At 40.6% G+C, this 23,694-nt stretch overlaps 1 protein-coding gene across 3 annotated transcripts in view; it reads left to right on the top strand.

Moving 5' to 3' along the window:
* Nucleotides 1-23,694, top strand: part of UNC13B (unc-13 homolog B) — a 234,758-nt gene that overhangs the window by 144,571 nt on the left and 66,493 nt on the right. The gene's annotated exons all lie outside the window — the stretch shown is intronic.

Here is a 23,694-nt window from a genome sequence, read left to right as displayed (position 1 = left end):
AAAAGATGATACAAACCGAGAACATCTTGATTTTCTATTTGGAGATCTGGAAGGATCAGCTCTAAGAAAGTTTTTCATTCTTTTTTATAGCTGTGTAATATTCCATTGAATGAAGTATTCATTCTACACGTATTTAGTCCTTCGTTGATGTTCATTTGGTTGTTTCCAGTCATTTGCTGTTAAACATGTTACAAATGAGTAACCTTGTACATAAGTCATTTTGCATGTGTGCAAGTATACCAAGGGGATATGCATTTATAATTTTGATAAATATTGCCAAATTTACCCCCATTTGTCCTTGGTTTAAAATAACAAAGGCTTGTTTCTTGCTGGTACTCCATGTCAGGGAGTTTTGCTTTAAAGTTGTCTTCTCTCTGCAATCCAGGCTGATGGTGGAACCAACACCTGGAACACTGCCAGTCACAATGGTAAAGGGAAGGAAAAGATAGCAAGTGAAAGAAAATATAGCAAATTGTACTTTGGCTCTTAAAACTTCTATCCAGAAGTTATTAATACATATGTCACTTTTGCTCACATTTTCCTAGCTAAAGGAAATCATGAAACCAAACTTAACTTTTAAAAAATAATTTCAACTTCTATTACTATTTTAGATCCAGAGGGCTGGGTGCAATGGCTCATGCCTGTAATCCCAGCAGGAGTTTGAGACCAGCCTGGCCAACATGGGAAGACCCCTGTCTCCACCAAAAATACAAAAATTAGCCAGGTGTGGTGATGCATGCCTGTTATCCCAGATACTTGGGAGGTTGTAACAGGAGAATTGCCTGAACCCAGGAAACGGAGGTTGCAATGAGCCGAGATCATGCCACTGCACTCCAGCCTGGGTGACTGAGTGAGAACCTGTCTCAAAAAAAGAAAAAAAAAATTAGATACCAGGGGTACCTGTGCAGATTTGTTACATAGGTATTTTGCATGATACTGAGATTTGGGGTACAGAGCCTGTCACCCACATAGTGAGCATAGTACTCAGGTAGTTTTTCAACCACTGCCTTCTTCCCCCTTCTCCCTCTAGTAGTCCACAGTGTCTATTGTTCCTATCTTTATGAGTACCCAATGTTTAGATGTCACTCATTTTTTTTTAAGCTTTCTTTTAATTTTATTTTTTTCAAGATAGGGTCTCACTCTGTCACCCAGGCTGGAGTGCCCTGGCACGATCACAGCTCACTGCAGCCTTGAACTCTTGGGCTCAAGTAACCCTTCATCTCAGCTCCTAAGTAGCTGGGACCACAGGCATGTGCTGCTATGCCCAGCATATTAAAAAATAATTTCTTTTTTTGTAGAGATAGGGTCTCACTATGTTGCCCAGACTGGTCTTGAACTCTTGGCCTCAAGCAGTCCTCTTTCCTCAGACTCCCAAAGTGCTGATATTGCAGGCATGATTATAGGCCCGGCCCCTAGTTCACATTTATAAGTGAGAATATGCAGTATTTGGTTTTCTGTTCCTGCATTAATTTGCTTAAAATTATGGCCTCCAACTGCATCCATGTTGTTGCAAAGGACATGATTTCACTCTTTTTTATTGCTGCATAGTATTCCATGATGCATATGTACCACATTTTCTTTATGTAGTCCACTGTTGATGGACATCTATGTTGATTCGATGTCTCTGCTATTGCCAATAATGCTGCAATGAATATACAAGTGCATGTCTCTTTTTTGGTAGAATGATTTGTTTTCATTTCAATATAGACCCAGTAATGGGATTGATGAATGTTAGCTCTGTTTTAATTAAAGTGGAGCAGTATGACATAGTTCTAAAGAGACAGAGAAGGATATTTGTCAATGACTTTAATGCCCCACCCCCAAAACTATATGCTTCCCATAGGGAGTGTACCAATCTATACCCCTACTAGTAACATCTTAAGGTGGCTTTCTCTCTCCTAACCCACCAGTAATGTCTCAAAATTTTGGATTTTCACTTATCTGCTAGGCTCTTTTTGCTACCCTGTTTAGGTGAGATGCTTCTAACATACAGAATGATTTATATTTCAAAAATTTTCAGAGACTTTATATTTGCTATTTCCCATGCTTAGAATACTCTTTTTCTTAATTAACTTAGCTAACATTTCATTCACATCTTTTAAAATCCAGTAAGATGTCAGTTTTGGGGTAAAGTTTCTAGACTCTTTGCATATTTTTTCTAGATTGGCATATATGATGATGTAACGGAGTTACTTGTTTACTGCTATTTCTTATTTTTCTATGTACTTTTTGTAAGATTCTTTAATGTCAGGCTAAGCTTTTTAAGGCTGATATTCTAGAGCCTAGTCTGGAATCTGGCAAAGTATGTTTAGCTAACCTTTTGTGGATTCTTAACCAGCCAGAGATGCCCTGCATCATTTCCACAGAAGTCTCCATGTGCTTCTTTATCTTCTGATTAATACTATTTTTAATTATTCCCAAGACCCAGCACTTAGAGTCAGTAATAGCAGAATATTAACTACTAACATTAGCTGTGTTTTCTTATATAAGTGTTATATATATTAACATAAATTTACTGAATTTAGATCATAATATGTGTGGATTTAAACATTTTTTCTCACTATTTTGTGAGCTGTATTCTGGGTTATTAAATATTTTTGAAAACATGATTTACTGATTAATAGATTAATATTATTCTGTCATATAGATATTTCATAATCCTCTTGTTTCTTTCTTTTCTTTTCTCTTCATTTTTGAGACAGCGTCTTGCCCAGGCTGGAGTGCAGTGGTACAATCACATCTCACTGCTGCCTTGACCCTCCAGGCTCAAGTGATCCTCGTACCTCAGCCTCCCAAGTAGTAGCTGAGACTACAGGCGTGTGCCACCACACCCACTGATTTATTTATTGTAGAGATGGGGTTTCCCTATGTTGCTCAGCCTGGTCTTGAACTCCTGGGCTCAAGCAATTCTCCTGCCTCAGCCTCCCAAAATGCCGGGATTACAGGCATGAGCCATCGTACCTGACCCCTCTTGTTACTATTATGAATAATGCTGTGATGAGTATCAGTATGCATACATCTGTTTTTATTTCTCATTATTTCCTTAACTTAAAATAGATTAAATTACTGAGTTAAAGAGTATAATTTTTTAAATTTAAATTTTATTTTTAATTTTAATTTTATTTTTAAAATAGAGACCAGGTCTCACTATGTTGCCCAGGCTGGTCTTAAACTCTTGGCCTTAGGTGATCGTCCTGTCTGGGCCTCCTACAATGCCAGGATTACTGGTATTAGCCATTACACTTTGCCCCAGAGGTATATATATATATTTTAAGGCTTCTGACAAACTTCCTAATTTATTTTCAGAAAAGTTTTTCCAGTTTGTACTTACAGTATTTGAATGTGCTGTACCAACCTTAAGTATTGTCATTTTAGAAAATTTTTGCCAGTTTGACAGAAGAATGGTATACCATTGTTTAGTTTGCATTTCTTTAATTATTTGTAATTTGAATATTTCTATAAGTTTATAGGTCACTTATACTTCTTCAGCTAATATTACATCAAAGAGACTTGGAGAATACCATAGAAACCTAGCTACACTTTCGGTATTCCTATAAGATTGTCAGCCATTTGAGGGAAGAGGTTATATAGAGTCATCTCTGTGTCTTCTGGGCTGGCTGAGTACACAGCCATATGTACTTAATATGTGTTTGATGACATTGCTAATGCTTATGAGGCAGTAATGTTGGTAGTGTGGGTGGGAGTGGATATGAATCTGTACCTTATTTGGCTTAGCTGCAGAAGAATCTGGGGGAGGAGGTGAGACTTTAGCTCTAGAAACGGAGACTGCGGTGGCAGCGGGTGGGTGGGTGTTCCAGGTGGAAGGGACAGTGCAGGAGAAGGCATGGAGATAGGCCAGGAAGAAGGCTTGACAGGAGCTCTTGGGTTGTTGAAGAAAGCTGAGGAAGGAGAGCCATGGTAAGCAGGGACAGAACTGAGCAAATAGATGAGGAGGCCTGGGTTTAAATGGAGCAGTCTCAGGAGAGGTAAGATTATAGCTGCCAGCCTGAGAGATAGATCAGCATTTTCTTAGGGATGATCATTAAGACAGAGAACAAATTGAAACTCTTCTGCAAAGTTCCATTCTCACTTGTTACTCCCTCATAAGAAAAGTGACTTCCTTCTTGTTCTATAATTGAAGCCTCAAAAATGGGTCCCATGGGGAAAGATAATGAGGCTCAAGGAGAGGGCTTTTGAGAACTCCACATTTTAGACTTAACTGCACTAGGGAAATACTCTTTCCATAATCATAAACGCTGGAATTTTTTCTGATCATGTCTGCCTATGTTCTCAACTGTTTGCCCTCATGGAGACCACCAATTTCCAATTTCTCCTTTTTCTCACAATTTTTCTTCTCTCTCCCTAACCATTACCATTCTAACACTTAAAGAATGGAAGAATGTTTTGAATAAGTAATAATGTAAAATATAAAATTGAAAAGGATGTATATAGGTGTATATTAATAAATATATGATGCACAGTTTCCCTACTTCAGATTCCCAGGGCCCCCCAGTCTTTTTTCCCCCCATCTCATTGTTATTTGTGTCTCATGAATCAGTCCAGAGTTAATCCATGCATTTATGAGCGTGTGTGTGCCCCAAAACTTAAACGTGTGTATTACACACGTTGTCCTACACCTTGCTTTTTTCATTTACTGCTCTATCTTGGGAATTTTTTTCCTTATTAGTATAAATAGAGTTCATACTCTATTAACAGCTACATAGTTTTTCTGTTAGTACCAATAGAGCTACCGCTTTGTAAATGGCTATGTAGTATTTATTTCTGTGGATGTGTTGTAATGTATATACTCTGTCCCCTACTGATGGATCTTTAGGTTACTTTAATGTAGTTGCAATGCAAATCCTGTACATAACCCTGAATAGTTCAATTCTTATCTTAGCCACAGCTTTTTACACCCTTCTTCAAACTTTATGGTAAGCCCTACCCAAGAATAGGCCTTACTTCTGTTTCACAAACCAGACAGACCTTCCCTGGCCCTAGCTGCTCCTCTGAATGCTGTGAGACAACTCTTGTTTTCAACACACCGTTTTTGCCCTCTGGGAAATTGCAGTGCCCTTACTGATATCTGAGACCAGAACCGATATATTCTTTACCTTCTGACCTTGACTGGACTTGGCTGTTGCCTGAAGCTCTCTTTGGTAGAGAGGTATGCCTGTCTTTGGTATGCCTTTTATATGCCCCATGCATTACTGTGTCAGAAGTGAGGTTTGGTTTTCTCTGGCTCCCTCTGCCACTTCCAAGCCATTACTAAATCCTTGCCTAACCTGTTTCTACAGCCACTTTCCTTGTTGCAATTAGATTACAACTTTCCCATAATTCCCCATTTATTCATTGAAAATTTTAGTACCTACATCATACTTTTTCTTTTTAATCTCAACTCTTGCCATAATAATAATAATATCATTATAGTAACCACATTTATTGAATACTACTATGTCTAGGCACTATATCTTTACATGCATTACCTAATGAATTCATAACAATAACTCTGTGAATTAGGCTTATGTTATTAGACCCACTTCATAGATTAAGAAACTGAGTGTTTAGGAAGATAGAAACATGTTCAGGATCACCCAGCTAGTAAGATTTAGGACCGGGATTCAAATCTAGATCTATTTAACTTCAGAGCTTGTCTTTTTAACACTAATCTTAGAACCCTACTTTCCAAAGCATATTTCATAGGACTCCAGTTTCTAGAATCATTAATAGGTATCATATGATACAGGGTTCTATGTCAAAGAAATTTGGGAAACATAGAATTCAACAGAGCTCAAAGCCAATAGATTGCTTTACATCTTAGGACTTCTCAGAAACTTGAATATACTTAGGCTTATTGTGATTCTTTGAGAAGGGAATATAATATGCCCAGCCTTATTGCAGACTTATTTGACCACAAAACACTCTTTTGCAGTCACATATTATAGGACTAGTTTTCCAAGGAATATACTTGAGAAAAGTCTGTGTCAGAGACTCCATTGTCCTTTCATTAAAACTGTATTTGTGAAGGTCATCAGTGGTCTCCTAAGTGATAACTTAGCGGTTGCTTTTCAGTCTTTATCTTATTGGACCTCTCTGCAGTATTTTTACACTTTTGAACAGTTCCTCCTGTTTTAACATCTAAGAAACCATCTCCAACTCTCCTCTTCGATCTGTCTTCAGTCTCTCTCTTCTGATTTCTTTGTTTGCTCATTTCTTAAATGTTGTTCTTTCTAGAGTTCTTTCCTCATATTCTTTTTACATAAATCTGTATACTTTTCTTTTGAAATAGCATTTATTATGTCAACTATCACCTATATGTGGGTTGCTCTCTTATCTAGCCCAGACCCTAAACCCATATTTCTAACTACTTCTTGGACACTCACTTGTCTTACCAGCATCTGAAATTCAGCTTGTCCCAGTCAAAAGATATCACCTCTCTGAAACCTGGTTTATGTCCTGCATTTTGTTCCCAGGCTGCTTAAATCAACCCTGAACCCACTAGATGTGATTGGGCTCCTAACAGATAAGGGAAAGCAAAGACATTCTTTCTAAGATGTAGAAGAATGAGGAGCTGGAGTTTCACTTATCCTCAGAGGGAGAGAAGGATGAGGTAGCTATCTTGTTGTGCACATAAAAAGTACTCCATAAATATATGTTGGCAGGATGAATGAACAGGATGTAGAGTAAGGAAGCTTGTCTTTTTGCATTCTGGGCAGTTGAGTTGTGAAGAGGAATGAGGTGAGTTTTCTTGCCTACAAATCTCTAGCAAAGAAGAAGTCCATACCCACACTTGCCTATTGTCACTTTTGGTTGAGAAAAAGAATTTTTTCTTTATTTCCAAATTTTATGTTTTACTGGTTACCCATGGCTCTTCCCTCTCCTCACACAACTTTCCTCCACTTCCTTTTACTATGCTAAGTGACACAGAGAGAAAGATACACTGCTGTTGTACCCTTGCAGCCTTGTCATTCAGTCCTACTTTCATACCAGTTCCCCTCAGTGGCTTGACAACAGATTCTTGTTCCTTTATTTTTAGTAACAAATATTTTTAAATTGAGATATAATTAACGTAAGACTCACCATTTTAAAGTATACAAGTGGTTTTTATACAAGTATATAAGTGGTTTTTATTATAGTCTCTAGATCACACAACTGTCACCACTACCTAATTCCAGAACATTTTCATTACCTCAAAAGGAAATCCCATACCCATTATGCAGTCACTCCCTATCCCCTTTTCTGCCAGCCTGTAGCAACCACTAATTTACTTTCCATCTCTGTAGATTTGTCTGGACATTGCATATAAATGGATTCCTATCATGTGTAGCCTACTGTGTCTGGATTCTTTTATTTAGCATAATGTTCTTAAAGTTCATTCATGTTATAGCATGGGTTGGTACTTCTGGCTATGATGAATAATGCAGCTGTGAACATTCATGTACAGGTTTTTGTGTGAACATAAGTTTTCATATTTTTTGGGTGTACACTTAGAATGGAACCGCTGGGTCATATGGTAATGTTGTTTAACATTTTGAGAAACTACCAGACCCTTTTTTAAAGTGGTTGTGCTATTTTACCTTCCCATCAGCAATGTATGAGGGTTTCATTTTCTCCCCATCTTTGCCAACACTTATTGTCTGTCTTTTTTATTATAGCCATCCTAGTGGGTGTGAAGTGCGAACTTGTGATTTTGATTTGCATTTCCTTAGTAATTATTGATGTAGAGTATCTTTTCATGTGCTTATTGGCCATTTTTATATCTTCTTTGGAGTTTTGTACTCTCCTCTTAAACATAAGGGGTATATTCCCAGGCCCCAAATGGGTACCTGAAACCATGGATAGTACCAAACCCTATCTATACTATGTTTTTTCCTATACATACATATGATAAGGTTCAACTTATTAATTAATTTTAGAGACAGGCTTTCACTCTGTCCTCTAGGCTGGAGTGCAGTGGCTCACTGTAGCCTCGAATTCTGGGCTCAAGCAATCCTTCCACCTCAGCCTCCTGAGTACCTTGGGCTATAGGCATGCACCACTACACCTGGCTAAGTTCTTATTTTTTAATTTTTTGTAGAGATAAGAGCTGTGTTGCCCAGGCTGGTCTTCAATTCCTGGGCTCAAGTGATCCTTATGCCTTGGTCTCCCAGAGCACTGGGATTACAAGTGTGAACTATTGTGCCCAGCTAACGTTTAATTTATAAATTAGGCACAGTAAGAGATTGACAACAATAACTAATAATAAAATAAAGCAATTACAACCACATACTGTAATTAAAGGTATGTGGATATGATCTTTTTCCCTCTGAAAATATTTTATTGTAATGTACAGCAGGTAACTGAAACCACAGAAAGCAAAACAGTGGCTAAGGGGGGACTATCGTAATGTCTATTCAAATCCTGTGCCCATTTTTAAATTGGGTTATTTGTTTTTTTGTTGTTGAGTTGTAAGAGTTCTTTACATATTTTGGATAGAAGTCTCTTATCAAGCATATGATTTGCAAATATTTTCTCCTAGCCCTGTTCCTTTTTAATTTTTTCAAACCTCTTTTGAATTGCCATGTTTTGCCTTAATTATGCCCTAATCTGAAATTTTTCTCCTCTTTCTCTTGCCTATCTCTGGGAAAGTTTGCCACAGCAACCAGGCCTCTGAAGCAATAAGGAGGAGCTGTTTTTTCTAGGGTATGGAAGTAGCTTGCCTAGTTAATCAGTGTATTCTCAGGGTTCCCCGGTAGGACAGAACCAATAGGATATATGTGTATATAAAAGTGAGTTTATTAAGGAGAATTGGCTTAGATGATTACAAGATGAAGTCGTACGATAGGCTGTCTGCAAGCTGGAAAAAGAAAGGGGCCAATAGAGGCTCAGTCCAAGTCTGAAAGCCTTAAAACCAGGGAAGCTGACAGGGCAGCCTTCAGCCTGCAGCTGAAGACCTGAGGGACCCCAGGAAGCCTCTCCTCTGGTGCAAGTCCCAGAGTCCAAAGGCCAAAGGGGAGGAGGAGAGGAAGCAAATGTCCACATGGGAAGAAAAAAGAGAGCCAGAAAACTCAGCAAGCAAATTTATTCCACCTTCTTCCACCTGCTTTGTTCTAGCTGCATTGGCAGCTAATTGGATTGTGCCCACCCACATTGAGGGTGGGTCTTCTCGCCCAGTCCACCAACTCAAATTTCTATCTTCTGTGGCAACACCCTCACAATACCCAGAAACAATACTTTTCCAGCCATCTAGGCATCCCTTCAGTCAGGTTGACACCTAATATTAACCATCACAGTCAGTGAAAACATGTTCTGGAGCATCACAGCCATGAAAGCATGTTCTCTGGAGCTGCCAGCATGACCTGGCAGCTCCAGAACATGATGGTCTCAATCCTTCCTTTTCTGTTTCTCTAATATACACATCTAGCTCTATCCTTGGAATTCAACCATTTAGGTAAAAACTAAACTGGCTGGTAGAAAAGAATTCAAAAGATGAAGCTAAGTGGATTACAAAGTGATTTATTGAGGAATAAAGCTTTACATTTTCAATTTTCTTTTCTTTTTTCTTTTTTTGAGATGGAGTCTTGCTCTGTCATTCAGGCTGGAGTGCAGTGGCTTGATCTCAGCTTGCTGCAACCTGTCTCCCAGGTTCAAGCAATTCTCCTGCCTCAACCTCCCAGGTAGCTGGGACTATAGGCTCATGCCACCATGCCCGGCTAATTTTTTTTGTATTTTGAGTACAGATGGGGTTTTACTCTGTTGCCCAGGCTGGTCTCGAAATCCTGACCTCAGGTGATCCTCCCACCTCGACCTCCCAAAGTGCTAGGATTATAGGCATGAGCCACCGTTCCTGGCCTAAGTTTTCTTTTAAACATGAGCAAAGTCCCTCCACCTTTCCCACCTCTATTGACACCAAACAGAGCAGAGTTGCCAGAAGGATTCATGTGGTTCTCGTGCTTCTGTTCTCCATGTTTGTTAGGCAGCAACCCAGAGTAGGGATGAAAGCTGAGACTGGTCTAGTTTTTATTCTCCAAAGTCATCAGCTGAGATGTTCCTTCCACTCTATTCCAAAGGTTCCCTACAAAGGAAAGGAAAAAAGCAGAGTGCCTGACTTCTGGTTCTGAATTGTCTGCTTTCCTCCCCTGCCTTTTAAATATCTGATACCACTGAGATCCTGATTTTACCTTTTCGTCCTTTCATGGGCTGAGTTGTGTCCCCACTCCCACTCCAAAATTCATAATGTTGAAGTCTTAACACCAGGTATCTTAGAATGTGACATTATTTGGAGTAGAGCCTTTAAGTGGGTAATTAATATAAACTGAGGTCATATGGGTGGGCTTTAATCCATTATGAATAATGTTCTTGTAAGAAGAAGAGATGAGGACACAGACGCAGAGAGGAAAGACCATTTGAAGACAAAGATGATGGCCATTGACAAGCCAAGGAGAGAGGCCTCAGAAGAAATTAACCTTCTTGGTATCTTAATCTTGGATTTCTGACATCCAGCATTATGAGATTATTATTATTTTTTTTGAGATAGGGTCTCACTCTGTTGCCCAGGCTGGAGTGCAGTGGCACGATCTTGGCTCACTGCAACCTCCACCTCCCAGGCTCAAGTGATCCTCCCATCCCAGCCTCCCAGGTAGCTGGGACCATAGGTACATGCCACTATGCCCAGCTACTTTTTTGTATTTTTGTAGAGGTGGGGTTTTACTATGTTGCCCAGCCTGGTCTCAAACTCCCAAGCTCAAGCGATCCGCTTGCCTTGGCCTCCCAGAGTGCTGGAATTACAGGTATGAGCCACCATGCCTGGTCAAAAATAAATTTTTGTTGGTTAAGCCACCCAGACTGTGCTACTTTGTTTTGGTAGCCCTAGATAACTAATATACCTCCCATGGCAGAAGAGGGAAGATGGTGGCACAGAAGCCTCAGTGTTTCTCGCCTATGAATCTGTTTCCTGAGGTCCACTTGGTGGGAAATGGGGTTTCCACACTGGTAGACACAGAGCCTAGGAGCCCATTCACAATATTGTATCTTTTATATCTGTTTACTGAACAAAATTTTGGGATGGATAGAAATGGAAAGAACTGAGTTTTTATATTGGCTCACCCTTAAAATCTGAAAGAACTAACAAATTCGGAATAGTGACTTGTTCTCTCTCACAGGGTTTTGGAGAGATCTTAGAAAAATGCATTTTTGAGTGCAGAGCTCTGCAAGCATTTGCTTGAGTCTCTAGCCAGCCTCCTAGTACTTTCCAGAACTGTTGGCTTTCAGGGCTGTGTCATGCCCTTTCTAGCCTAGACCTGAGGCAACTGAATGACCCGTCAAAGGTCATTGCTGACCATGGCTGGAACCTTTGCTGCTGCATGGGGATCCATTGACATTGCTGCTTTTTTGGCTAATGTGGCAAGGAACCAATGCCATAGGATTTTAGGCTTTTACAGGGATCTAGGCCTCCAGGTCTCCCCTGTGGTAACAGGGTTCCTGGGGTAACTTGTCTGTGGATGACTCCATTGAGGCTATCTGGTAAATTGGTGCTTCTCTGGGACCACCAAAGAAGAGAAAGAAGTCAATGGAAGCCAAAGGCTGACCTGTGCATTGTGGGAACATTTTTGAACAGCAGCTTTCATGAACTTGTCAGGAGCAATGCATGATTTTTTTGTTTGTTTGTTTTAACTCTGAAATATTCTGGACACATTTATGGCCTGGATCTGGATGTTCATCACTGGTGGAGCTCATATAAAACTTCTGGTTCTAGGCTGTGACTGAGCCTGGTGAATTATAGGATGTCACACCTGGACTGGGACTGGGGCAGTGGATTGTTTGGAGAGGTGGATTTGGCTCTGGTTTCTGAGGAGCACACAGAACATTTTCGAGGGATGCCATAACATCATCAACCTGTGCCGGGCGCGGTGGCTCACGCCTGTAATCCCAGCACTTTGGGAGGCCGAGGTGGGAAGATCATGAGGTCAAGAGATTGAAACCATCCTGGCCAACTTGGTGAAACCCCATCTCTACTAAAAAATACAAAAAAATTAGCTGGGCATGGTGGCACGCGCCTGTAGTCCCAGCTACTAGGGAGGCTGAGGCAGGAGAATTGCTTGAACTCAGGAGGTGGAGATTGCAGTGAGCCGAGATTGCACCACTGCACTCCAGTCTGGCGCCTGGCAACAGAGCGAGACCCTGTCTCAAAAAAAAAAAAATATATATGTATATATATATATATCATCAACCTGTCTAGAGTTAGAAAATGGTATCAGATACTGACTGCAGGCCTTAGCTCCAACTGGTAGGTATTTTCTGGGCATAATATCAATAAAGGGAGGTCTTAGTAACTCTTATGGAATAAATCAGATTCCTGTAAAAAATTACTTTCTTCCAAGTAATAAGCAAAGCGCCTTTTCTCACTCTCTACCACTACCTTCTCTGATTCTTGCTGCTTATTTGACCATCCAATGAGAATATTCATTGCTGTCTGGGAATAAACTCTGTTCTTCTGTGAGAAAAAATCCTTTTGCCAAAGTTATCCAAAAGGAAGCAATGAAAGTAATTATTCAGTTTTTGTGGTGTTGTTGTTTTGTTGTTGTTTTGTTTTTTGAGACAAGGACTCGCTCTGTCACCCAGGCTGGAGTGTAGTGGCGTGATCTCAGCTCACTGCAACTTCTGCCTTCCAGATTCAAGCGGTTCTTGTGCCTTAGCCTCCCATGTAGCTGATACTACAGGCATTCATCACCAAGCCTTGCTAAAGTTGTATTTTTAGTAGAGATGGGGTTTCACCATGTTGGCCAGGCTGGTCTTGAACTCCTGGCCTCAAGTGATCTACCCCACCCTTGGCCTCCCAAAGTGCTGATATTACAGGCATGTGGCACTGTGCCCGGGAATTTTTCATTTTTAAATCAAGCCCGGAATAAGTGACTACTGCTGGGTACTGTTGGGGCTATTTGTAAGACATTTTCCTATTCTCCAAGAGCTTATAGGCCAGATGGGGAGATAGAAATAATTAACAGTTAAGTAATTAAATATTTTTTTCCCTGTCACTTTTTCTTCATTCTTTCTGTGCAGCATTACATAAAGTTTTAAAAACTCTCTACCTTTGTAGTTTCCTATTTTCTTATCTTCTGCTATTCTTAGATTCTCCCAATTCTCTTCCTTCCTTAGCTCCTGCCTCTTTTCTTTCTAGTCTTCCCTCAAGCATCCCTTTTAATTTCAAATCTGCATCTCTTCAGTCTCTAATCAAGAATCTTTAAGTAAGCAACTACTCTATGGAAGGTAATGTGCTTGGTCCTGCCTACTGTGCTAGGTAGCCAGTAGGCTTCCAACTAGCCTTTTTTGTCTGTTTGTTTTTTAGACGGGAGTCTTTCTTTTGCCCAGGTTGGAGTACAATGGTGCAATCTTGGCTCATTGCAACCTCTGCCTACCTAGCCTCCCAAGTAGCTAGGATTACAGGCGTGAGCCACCACGCCTGGCTAATTTTTTTGTATTTTTAGTAGAGATGGGGTTTCACCATGTTGGCCTGGCTGGGCTCCAACTCCTGACCTCAAGTGGTCCATCCAGCTCGGCCTCCGAAATTGCTGGGATTACAGGCATGAGCCACTATACCTGGCCTCCCAACTAGCCTTGGTAAGCAGATGCTCTCAAATGTAAACCTTCCCTTTTTCCTTAGGCTCTATTCTTCCTGTCTAGTTATCTACTAATTATTTTCACTATAATTTCCCAATGTTTAAAACTTCCCTCTTGAGCCTATTTCTCTTCCTTTGTTCTCTATTTATATTAAAGTCACCATCATTCTACTAGTCACCCACTCAAAAATCGTGGTGTCACTTTTTATTCTTCCTTGTCTCTCGCCTACCACTTAGATCATTTGCCAGATTTTGCTCTTTTTTTTCCTTTGTGGTATCTTTTATCGTCTCTGTCTCTTCTCTGCTTCCCTTTGTGTTCAGGTTCTCTTTATTGCTTAGACGATAGTATTAGTCTACTAATGGATTCCTTGCTTTTATTTTTCTTAGAAGCCATTGTATATACTACTGCCAGATTTATCTTTCTAAAACAGCGTGAGTCATGGCTACCATTTATACCGAGGGCTCAACTTGGATGTCACATTCTTTGAAGCCTTTGTAAAAGTGCCCAGGCAAAGTTAGATTTTCGTTTTTTATCTTTCTTTCTTTTTTTTAATTGTACTTTAGGTTCTGGGGTACATGTACAGATCATGCAGAATTGTTGCATAGGTACATACATGGCAAGGTGGTTTGCTGCCTTCCTCCCCCATCACCTATATCTGGTATTTCCCCCCACGTTATCCCTCCCACCCTCCCCACCCCCTGCTGTCCTTCCCCTAGTCCCCTGCAACTGACCACAGTGTGTGATGCTCCCCTCCCTGTGTCCACATGTTCTAATTGTTCAACACCTGCCTATGAGTGATACCATGTGGTGTTTGATTTTCTGTTCCTGCGTCAGTTTACTGAGACTGATGGTTTCCAGATTCATCCATGTCCCTATGAAGGACACAAACTCATCGTTTTTTATGGCTGCGTAGTATTCCATGGTGTATATGTGCCACATTTTCTGTATCCAGTCTATCGTTGATGGACATTTGGGTTGGTTCCAGGTCTTTGCTGTTGTAAACTGTGCTGCAATGAACATACGTGTGCATGTGTCTTTATAATAGAACAATTTATGATTCTTTGGGTATATACCCAGTAATAGGATTGCTGGGTCAAATGGTATTTCTATTTCTAGGTCCTTGAGGAATCGCCACACTGTCTTCCACAATGGTTGCACTAATTTGCACTTCCACCAACAGTGTAAAAGTGTTCCTGTTTCTCCACATTCTCTCCAGCATCTGTTGTCTCCAGATTTTTTAATGATCTCCATTCTAACTGGTGTGAGATGGTATCTCAATGTGGTTTTGATTTGCATTTCTCTAATGACCAGTGATGATGAGCATTTTTTCATATGTTTGTTGGCCTCATAGATGTCTTCTTTTGTAAAGTGTCTATTCATATCCTTCACCCACTTTTGAATAGGCTTGTTTGTTTTTTTTCTTGTAAATCTGTTTTAGTTCTTTGTAGATTCTGGATATCAGCCCTTTGTCAGATGGGTACATTGCAAAAATTTTTTCCCATTCTATTGGTTGCCGGTTTGCTCTAATGATTGTTTCCTTTGCTGTACAGAAGCTCTGGAGTTTAATTAGGTCCGATTTGTCTATTTCGACTTTTGTTGCCATTGCTTTTGGTGTTTTAGCCATGAAGTTGTTGCCTATGCCTATATCCTGAATGGTTTTGCCTATGTTTTCTTCTAGAGTTTTTATGGTGTTAGGTCTTATGTTTAGATCTTTAATCCATCTGGAGTTAATTTTACTGTAAGGTGTCAGAAAGGGGTCCAGTTTCTGCTTTCTGCACATTGATTGCTAGCCAGTTTTCCCAACCATTTATTAAACAGGGAATCTTTTCTCCATTGCTTGTTCTTCTCAGGTTTGTCAAAGATCAGATTATTGTAGATGTGTGGTGTTGCTTCTGAGGACTCTGTTCTGTTCCCTTGGTCTGTGTCTCTGTTTTGGTACCAGTACCATGCTGTTTTGATTACTGTGGCTTTGTAGTATAGTTTGAAGTCAGGCAGCATGATGCCTCCAGCTTTGTTCTTTTTGCTTAGGATCGTTTTGGCTATGTGGGCTCTCTTTAGGTTCCATATGAAGTTTAAGGTGTTTTTTTCCAGTTCTGTGAAGAGAGGAAGCCAAATTGTCCCTATTTGCAGATGACATGATTGTATATTTAGAAGACCCCATTGTCTCATCCCAGAATATCCTGAAACTGATAAGCAAATTCATCAAAGTCTCAGGATACAAAATCAATGTGCAGAAATCACAAGCATTCCTATACACCAATAACAGACAGAGAGCCAAATGAAACGTGAACTCCCATTCACAATTGCTGCAAAGAGAATAAAATACCTAGGGATACAACTAACAAAGAATGTAAAGGACCTCTTCAAGGAGAACTATAAACCACCGCTGAATGAAATAAGAGAGGACACAAATAGATGGAAAAACATTCCATGCTCATGGTTGGGAAGAATTAACATCATGAAAATGGCCATATTGCCCAAATTAATTTATAGATTCAATGCTATCCTCATTTTTTATCTCTCTATAGCATTTCATATACAGTCAACTTTGATGTTAATAACATTGTCCTGGAATTATGTGAGCATTTGCCCTCAAGATTATATATTTCTTAAAATAATATATTTTGTATGATTCTTTTTTGTATTAAGTTCAAAAACAGGCAAAAGTAATCTGTGGTGTCAGACATCAGGATAGTGATTACCTTTGGGAGATGGAGTTGGTAGTGAGTAGATATGAGCACAGGGGACTTCTGGAGTTCTGGTTATATTGTTTTCTTGATCTAGATTCTGTTTACATGGATGTAAAAGTACGCTTTTGATTTATGTATAATTATGCATATTAGAATTCAATAAAAAGTTTAAAAGCTAAATGAAAAATAGGATTAAAATACAGAATAGAGAAAATCTCTAACTTTATATCCCTGATGCCTGGCAGGCATATAACTCTTTGCAGATGAGTGAGTGAATAAAGAAGTGAATGAGTGAATGAAAGTTTATCCTCAAAAAAATTAATTTTTCTTTCCATTAGTAATTAAATTATAGTCTCAACAAAGCCTGAGTTAGAAGTATGGCTCCATCACTTACTGCCTGTGTAACCTGAGGCTTAGGCAAGTTACCCAGCCTTTTAGAAACTTAATTTTTTCTCTCCTCTTGGAAATGTTCCTCAGTCCAGGTCCTAGGACCTGTGACTTGCTGAAAAAAAGAAAAAGGAAAAAAAAAAGAAAGAAAGATAAGAAACTTAATTTTTTAATCTCTGGATATCATAGCTGCCTCAGTGGATGGATAAGGGTTCAAAAATATGATACATGTAGAGCAGGGCCTGTTGTGTTGTTAGCATTCAGTAAATGTTAATATCCTTTTCTTTCCAACACCTTCCTCCTTCTTCCTTTTATCTCTTTACTCATCCTCTATCCTTTGCCTTTAAATATCCTTTCCTCTTAGTTTCCATATACCCAAATATTATCCATTCTTTGGATCAAGTTCACATATTATGCCCTTCACAGAGCCTTCTCTGGTTTTCATCCAAAGCAGCATTTCTAATCCTGGAAATATTTTTCTCTCTCACATTCTTGTACATTTTATCTATGTCCCTTATGATACGTATTAGTCACTCACTCTAACCTTTAGGAGTTGCTGAAGGCTGCCCTCTTACTTCAGGCCCAAAGAAGAATAAGCACTCTAATTGGACTTTTATGCTGGAGGCAGGAGAATAAACTGGAGAATGAAAAGGCAGGTTGAGAAAATTGCTTTGGCCTTTCGTTTTGTTGTTGTCGTTGTTTTGTTTTTTGAGACAGAGTTTCACTCTTTGTCGCCCAGACTGGAGTGCAGTGGTATGATCTTGGCTTACTGCAGCCTCCTCCTCCAGGGTTCAAGTGATTCTCCTGCCTCAGCCTCCTAAGGAGCTGAGACTATAGGTGCCTGCCACCATGCCTGGCTAACTTTTATATTTTTAGTAGAGACGGGGTTTCACCATGTTGGCCAGGCTGGTCTTGAACTCCTGACCTCAGGTGATCTGCCTGCCCCGTCCTTCCAAAGTGCTGGGATTACAGGGGTGAGCCACTGCACCTGGCCCCATCTTTGATTTCTTCATAGCATTTCTCTTTCTTTACTTGCCTCTTAAAACGTGATAATTCCCAGGCTTTGTTTTCTACCTCATTTTCTTCTCTAGATAATCTCATCCATGTCCTAACCTGTAACTGATAGATCCCAAATTACTATCTCTATCTCAGTCTTCTATTATGAGCTCCAGCTACCTTTGGATACTTTTTAATCGAACTACCTACGGATATTGTCAGCTGGACGTTCATAGGCACCTCATAACAATGTGTTCAAACCGTACACGTCATCTTTTCTTTCTCCTCCACTTCCTCTTCTATGTATCCCTTCTCACTAGCCCCTCAAACATAAAATCTAACAATTCTCTCCCTCAGAATATATAATATGGGTTTAACAATGCCCTATACTATAAATTTCCCTTCTTCAGTTTTTTTATTTTTTTTGAGACAGAGTCTTGTTCTATTGCCCAGGCTGGAGTACAGTGGCACAAACTCGGCTCACTGCAACGTCCACTTCCCGGGTTCAAGCAGTTCTCTGCTTCAGCCTCCCGAGTAGCTGGGATTACAGGCACTCGCCACCATGCCCAGCTAATTTTTGTATTTTCAGTAGAGATGAGATTTCACCATGTTGGCCAGGCTAATCTTAAACTCCTGACCTCTTGATTCACCTGCCTTGGCTTCCCAAAGTGCTGTGATTACAGGCATGAGCCACTGTGCCCAGCCAGGTTATGAACTTCTTAAGGGCAAGGATCATATCTTTTCATTATGCCTGTTAACAAGATGTTGTTACTTAATAGGTGTTCATTTATTTTTTGTTATTTATTTATTTATTTTTGAGACAGGGTCTCGCTCTGTCACCCATGCTGGAGTGCAGTGGTGTGATCATGGTTCAGTGCAGACTTGATGCCCTGGGCTCAGTTTATCCTCCCACCTCAGCCTTCCAAGTAGTTGGCACTACAGGTGCATGAGGTGTTCATTTATTAACTTTGTAAAATGTTTTTATGTGGAATTGTATTAGTAATTCTGAAAGGTACTATATTAGCTTGCTAGGGCTACCATAACAATGTACCACAGACTGGGTGGTTTAAACAAGAGAAATTTCTTGTCTCACAGTTCTGGAAGCTAGAAGTCCAAAATTAAGGTGTTGGCGAGGTTGACTCCTGCTGAAGGCTGTGAGGGAAGGATCTTTATAGTCCTTATTGATTTGTAGATGGCCATCTTCTCCCTGTTTCTTTTCACATATTCTCCCCTTTATGTATCTCTATGTTTACATTTCTCCTTTTTACATCATATTGGATTAGGGCCCACACTAATGACTTCATTTTAATGTGATTGCCTCTTTTAAAGGCCCTGTCTCCAAATAAGTCACATTCTGAGGTACTGGAGGTTAAGACTTTAACATTTGAATTTGTGGGGGACACAATTTATCTTTGTTTGTTTGGGCTGCTTTAACAAAATACTATAAACTGGGTAATTTATAAAGAATAGAAATTTATTTCTCACATTTCTAGAGGCTGGAAGTTCAAGATCAAGGCAGCAGCAGATTCAGTGTCTGGTGAGGGCCTATATTCTGGTTCACAGGCAGCACCTTCTCACTGTGTCTTCATGGTGGAAGGGGCAAAATAAATCCGGTGGGCCTCATTTATAAAGGCACTAATCCCATTCATTAGGGCTCTGCCCTCATGATCTATTCACCTCCCCAGAGGCTCACCTAATACCATCACCTTGGGGGTTAGGATTTTAACATGAATTTTGGAGTGACACAGACGTTCAGGCAATTTAACCCATAACAGGTACCAAAGTAGTTTTTCATGTTTGGTTACAAGTCTTATCTGCTGACAAAGCACTTGAAAATGTTCTTGTCTCCTCATCATCCTGATGTTTACTCTCTTATGGCACTCTTGATAGGGCCATCTGGAAACAGAAAGGATGAGATCGTACATTGAGTACAAGGGGTTTGCTTTGACTAAAGTTACGGTATTGAGAAGCCAAATTCCTCTAGATATGGGCAGGTCAAGAAAGAACTTTGTTAACGTGGTAAGGAACTAGGACTTTTTCTTGAGCACAGTCACTGAAGGACTTTAAGAAAATAAGTGACAAAAACTTATGTACGTCTTAGAAATATCCCCCTAGCAAATTGTGCATCATGGATCAAGGGTAAAGAGGAGAGAGTGGGAGGTGGTTCTGGAGAAATGGAGACTAGGGAGAATGAATATTTTTCAATAGTTCCAGTGAGAAATAAGCCTGGACTAAAGATTGCAGAGAAGGAGACATTGATAGATAAGAAGGTAAAATAGATTATGGCAGAGGTACAAAGGGCTTTGCAGGAGCTTCTCTCACTGGGTAAAGAATTAGAATATGAGGATTCCAATGATCTAGCATCTGAGCAGAGAAGTCATCTCTGCGTGGGGTTGATTTGGGTGAGCTGGCAGCCTAGGGCTCTGAACTTGTACTTCTCTCTTCTGACTTAACTAGTTGAGTGCTTCCCTTTCTTTCCACCATGCTTCCCTGTTACTGTCAGAGATGCCCTGTGAAGGATACACCTCCATTAAGTCTTCTTTTCCCCTTTGTACATTAGCTACCTTCCTGTAACTCAGTACCTCATATCAGATATTTTTGAATATATGGAGAATCCTATAGGGAAAAACCTACCTCTTTGGGATCCCTTCACCAAATCTCAATGTACTTGAGACTCATGTGCTGGCTGGGGACATATTTCCACAAGACTGTAGAAACAAGGGCCTAAGCCAAGAGAATTCTCCAGATTTGGATTTGCCCTATATCTTGTTCTTAGATATATCTTAGAACAAGCCACAAAGAACTGAGGGGATATTTGATCAATATTAACCTAGTTAGTCTCCATTTAGTACAAGAGGTTCATTTCTCCCTGGAATTTCAAATTTTGGATTCCTTTCAGAGGATCCTCAGTATATGGTCTTTTTGTTTCCTTTGAGTATAGAGATGGAGGTAGGGCCACTGCACTCTGTGGATTGGGCTGGGATATATATAAACAGATACTAGTTTAGGACCAGCATTAGTCCTAAATCTGGGAGCTATGACTTTTGATCAAGTTTATGTGTGAGAGCAGTAGACATAATAGATTTCTTATGATCACGAATTATTAATTATTTGGTCCTGAAATAGATATGGGGCCATAGTCTTTTGAAGCACAGGCTGAAAACCTAAACTGGTTAGCTGGGCAGTTCCAAGAAGTTTATCAGCTTTTTATGTTCAAGTTTCTGCTAATCAGGAATGGTCCTTGACCTGATTGTAAGACAGACTTGTCAGCAATTTATGACTCTTAGGTCCTGCCTTGCAGCTTGTCGGGTATGATTAGGTAACAAAGCAGCTATGTCTTAGCGCATCAGTAGAGTCAGCACATCTCTGCCAGGCTTGTCACTCCCCTAGGGTGGCATGCTCCTCAGGGAAGGAGCAGGATTACCTCCTGTTGCCCATCATTCTCTGCTGCATATGGTTTCTCCATGGTGTAGGGAGGGCATCATTCTACAGGGGGAAAAATTACTTTTCTTAGCCACCAGAATAACCATCCTCCTCATGAAATAAATCCCAGCTGTGTGACTACATGTCAGCCTCTTCACGTTGCTTCTGGCTTTGCTTAGCAGTAGAGGAGGAAAACAGTCACAAGCTGACTCCTGCATGAGATAGACGTTGGCCGCACCCATCCTTTGTACCTTGCATTGGTTTTGATATTGGACAATAAGGTGAGCACCTGCTGGTCCTGATCCAGCCTGTCTCTGGCATTGACACCTGAAAGGCAGCCCAGGTTTGGAACAGGCATATTCTTTGCTTCTAGACCAGTTGTATCTTGCATCAGGGAGACTTAGACTGGTTTGTATGAGCAGGGAGAATTGTGATTGGTGAGGCCCTCCTCCAGTATTCCTCTGACACCACTCAGTTGCTTTAGCTGAAGATGAATTTTGTATGCCAGGTGCTTTTCTGACTAACCTACCCATTCGGCTCCCCTTTAGAGCCCTGCAGGTCTGAACCTTCCCACAACTCTGCGTGAGTGTCAGTGTCTCATGTTGAATTTCCATCTTGACTCATCTGTCTCCAGGAGAAGATCCCTGTAAGGATTTAAATTGGGAACCAGACCTTGAGAATGTCTGTTCAGAGCATTTCACAGCTTCTGGATAAATGCCTTTTCCTTCTTAACCCAATCTGTTTTTCCAGTTCTGCCCAGCTAACTCTTGAGCAGCCTACTTTGAGGAAGCTTCGCAACTGAGGTGGGTGCTGTGCTATTTCTTACCTTTAAAAATCACCCCATCCTTTCAGCCTGCTCAGACTTCCCCAGGGCCAGATCCACTGTGATGAGAGGACTGCATTGTTGCTCATGTCGCTCAGGAAACAAATTGCCTGCTTGTCCCAAAGAGCTAGTCCACTGAGGAGGCCTGATGTCTTTTGGCCATGTGGTGTTTGGCACTCTGTGGGTCCTGTAGAACACCTCTTTTACAAGAGCTTTCACTGACTGTTTACCACCTCCCCACTTACTCTGTCTGTTGCTTTTGCTAGAACATGGGAAGGTGGAAAGATACAAAGATAATTTGTGGTCAAAGCCACATAAACTCTCCTGTGACATTTGAAGATTATAACTAGAGTTAGCAGATTTGTTGTGCCTCGTGTGCCAACCACATCTTGTACTATCTGAACCTTTGTTTTTCTGGAAAGCCCAAGCTGCTTAGAAAAATGGGCTGGATGTGTTTGGGTGACAAGACAGGGTTCCATTAGCCTCAGGAATGCTATCTGGGACCTTAGCCAGGCCATGGGGCCACTTTGTTAATGGAAGAAGTAGGAAGAAGTAGGTTCTTTCGGCAGGGTCCTACCTCTGGAGATCTTTCCCAGTCTTAAAAGTTTGAGCTTCTCCTTAACCTAGGAAGCCCAGACCAGATCTGATAATGACAGCCACTGATCTGAGCTCTTTATGAGTGGCTGCAGATTTCGGGGAGGGACTTCTGATTTAATCAGTCTTCCCTATATTTCTTGTTTTAAACCTTTTACCTCCTTCTTCTGGCTGAAGGATGGGAAACTCCACAGTAAATTGGCTGTGACTTCCACAGAAATTTGACAGTTTTCAAGTTATTTTTTTCCTCTGTATTTAGATGTGGTTATAGTTGTGCTGTCAGCCCTTATCTCTTCTGTCATCTAGCCAGCTCCCAACTAGGTTAGGAGGTATGTGCTCTGCCTTCAGTGTTAGCTGCATAATGAGGTAAATGGCCAAGAAATGGGTTGTTTAGCATCTCTTGGAATCTAAATTTTCTTCGTTGGTTGAGGGGGAAGCAATGTTATTGAAAGAAGGCAGTAGGGAGGCAAATGTTGGCTCTGAAATCAACCCTTTCTTCTCAGGATCTTGGATAAGCCAAATAAATCATTCTTAATTTAAAAGCTTGTTTTATCTACCATAAAGGGCTGCCTGTTCTGCAATGGCAGATCCTAGGATTGCCCCCATAGACTGACTACCTGATTTGTGGGCTAAAGAGGCCATACTCTATTGTGGATTGCCATGAGAAATGTTGCAGGGCAGCAGAAGTCACAAGGTTTGAGAGCCTGGTTTGGGCATGCTGGCTCTTGCCCACCTACTGTTGGCCGAAGGAGGAGAAGGGCCTTTTCTCATTAGATCAAGCTCAGGGGAGGTAGAAAAGAAATGAGTTCACCGGATTGTTACTGACTGATCAGAGCTCTCTATTCAGAAGGATTCTGAAGTCCTCTAGGTTCTTTAAGCAATGTTTTTCATGTCCTATGGTTGCAGAGTAGAAAGGGGATATCATATTTCATGTATTTGGCATTTTATGCTCCAGAGCTTCAGAGGGTCCTGGCTTGTGCTCAGACATTATGTTGCAGTGAACAACTTGAGTGTTCTTTGAAGATCAGAACATTCAATTTCCCAGTGAGTCCTAACTAGAAGATTGTTGAATTATTAGGAATTAGGGTCACATGAGAACCACCTGGCTAGCAAGTCTCCAGGGAGATAGGGCATTCAATGGCAAAGAAGGGTTATGAAATTTGGGGTCATAAAAAGGGCCCTGAA

This window comes from Aotus nancymaae, unplaced genomic scaffold, assembly GCF_030222135.1.
Source record: "Aotus nancymaae isolate 86718 unplaced genomic scaffold, 86718_ANA_hifiasm-v0.15.2.pri h1tg000003l, whole genome shotgun sequence".
NCBI classification, from domain to species: Eukaryota; Metazoa; Chordata; class Mammalia; order Primates; family Aotidae; genus Aotus; species Aotus nancymaae.
The sequence above is the reverse complement of the archived record's forward strand: the minus strand, read 5'-3'. Positions and strand labels throughout refer to the sequence as shown.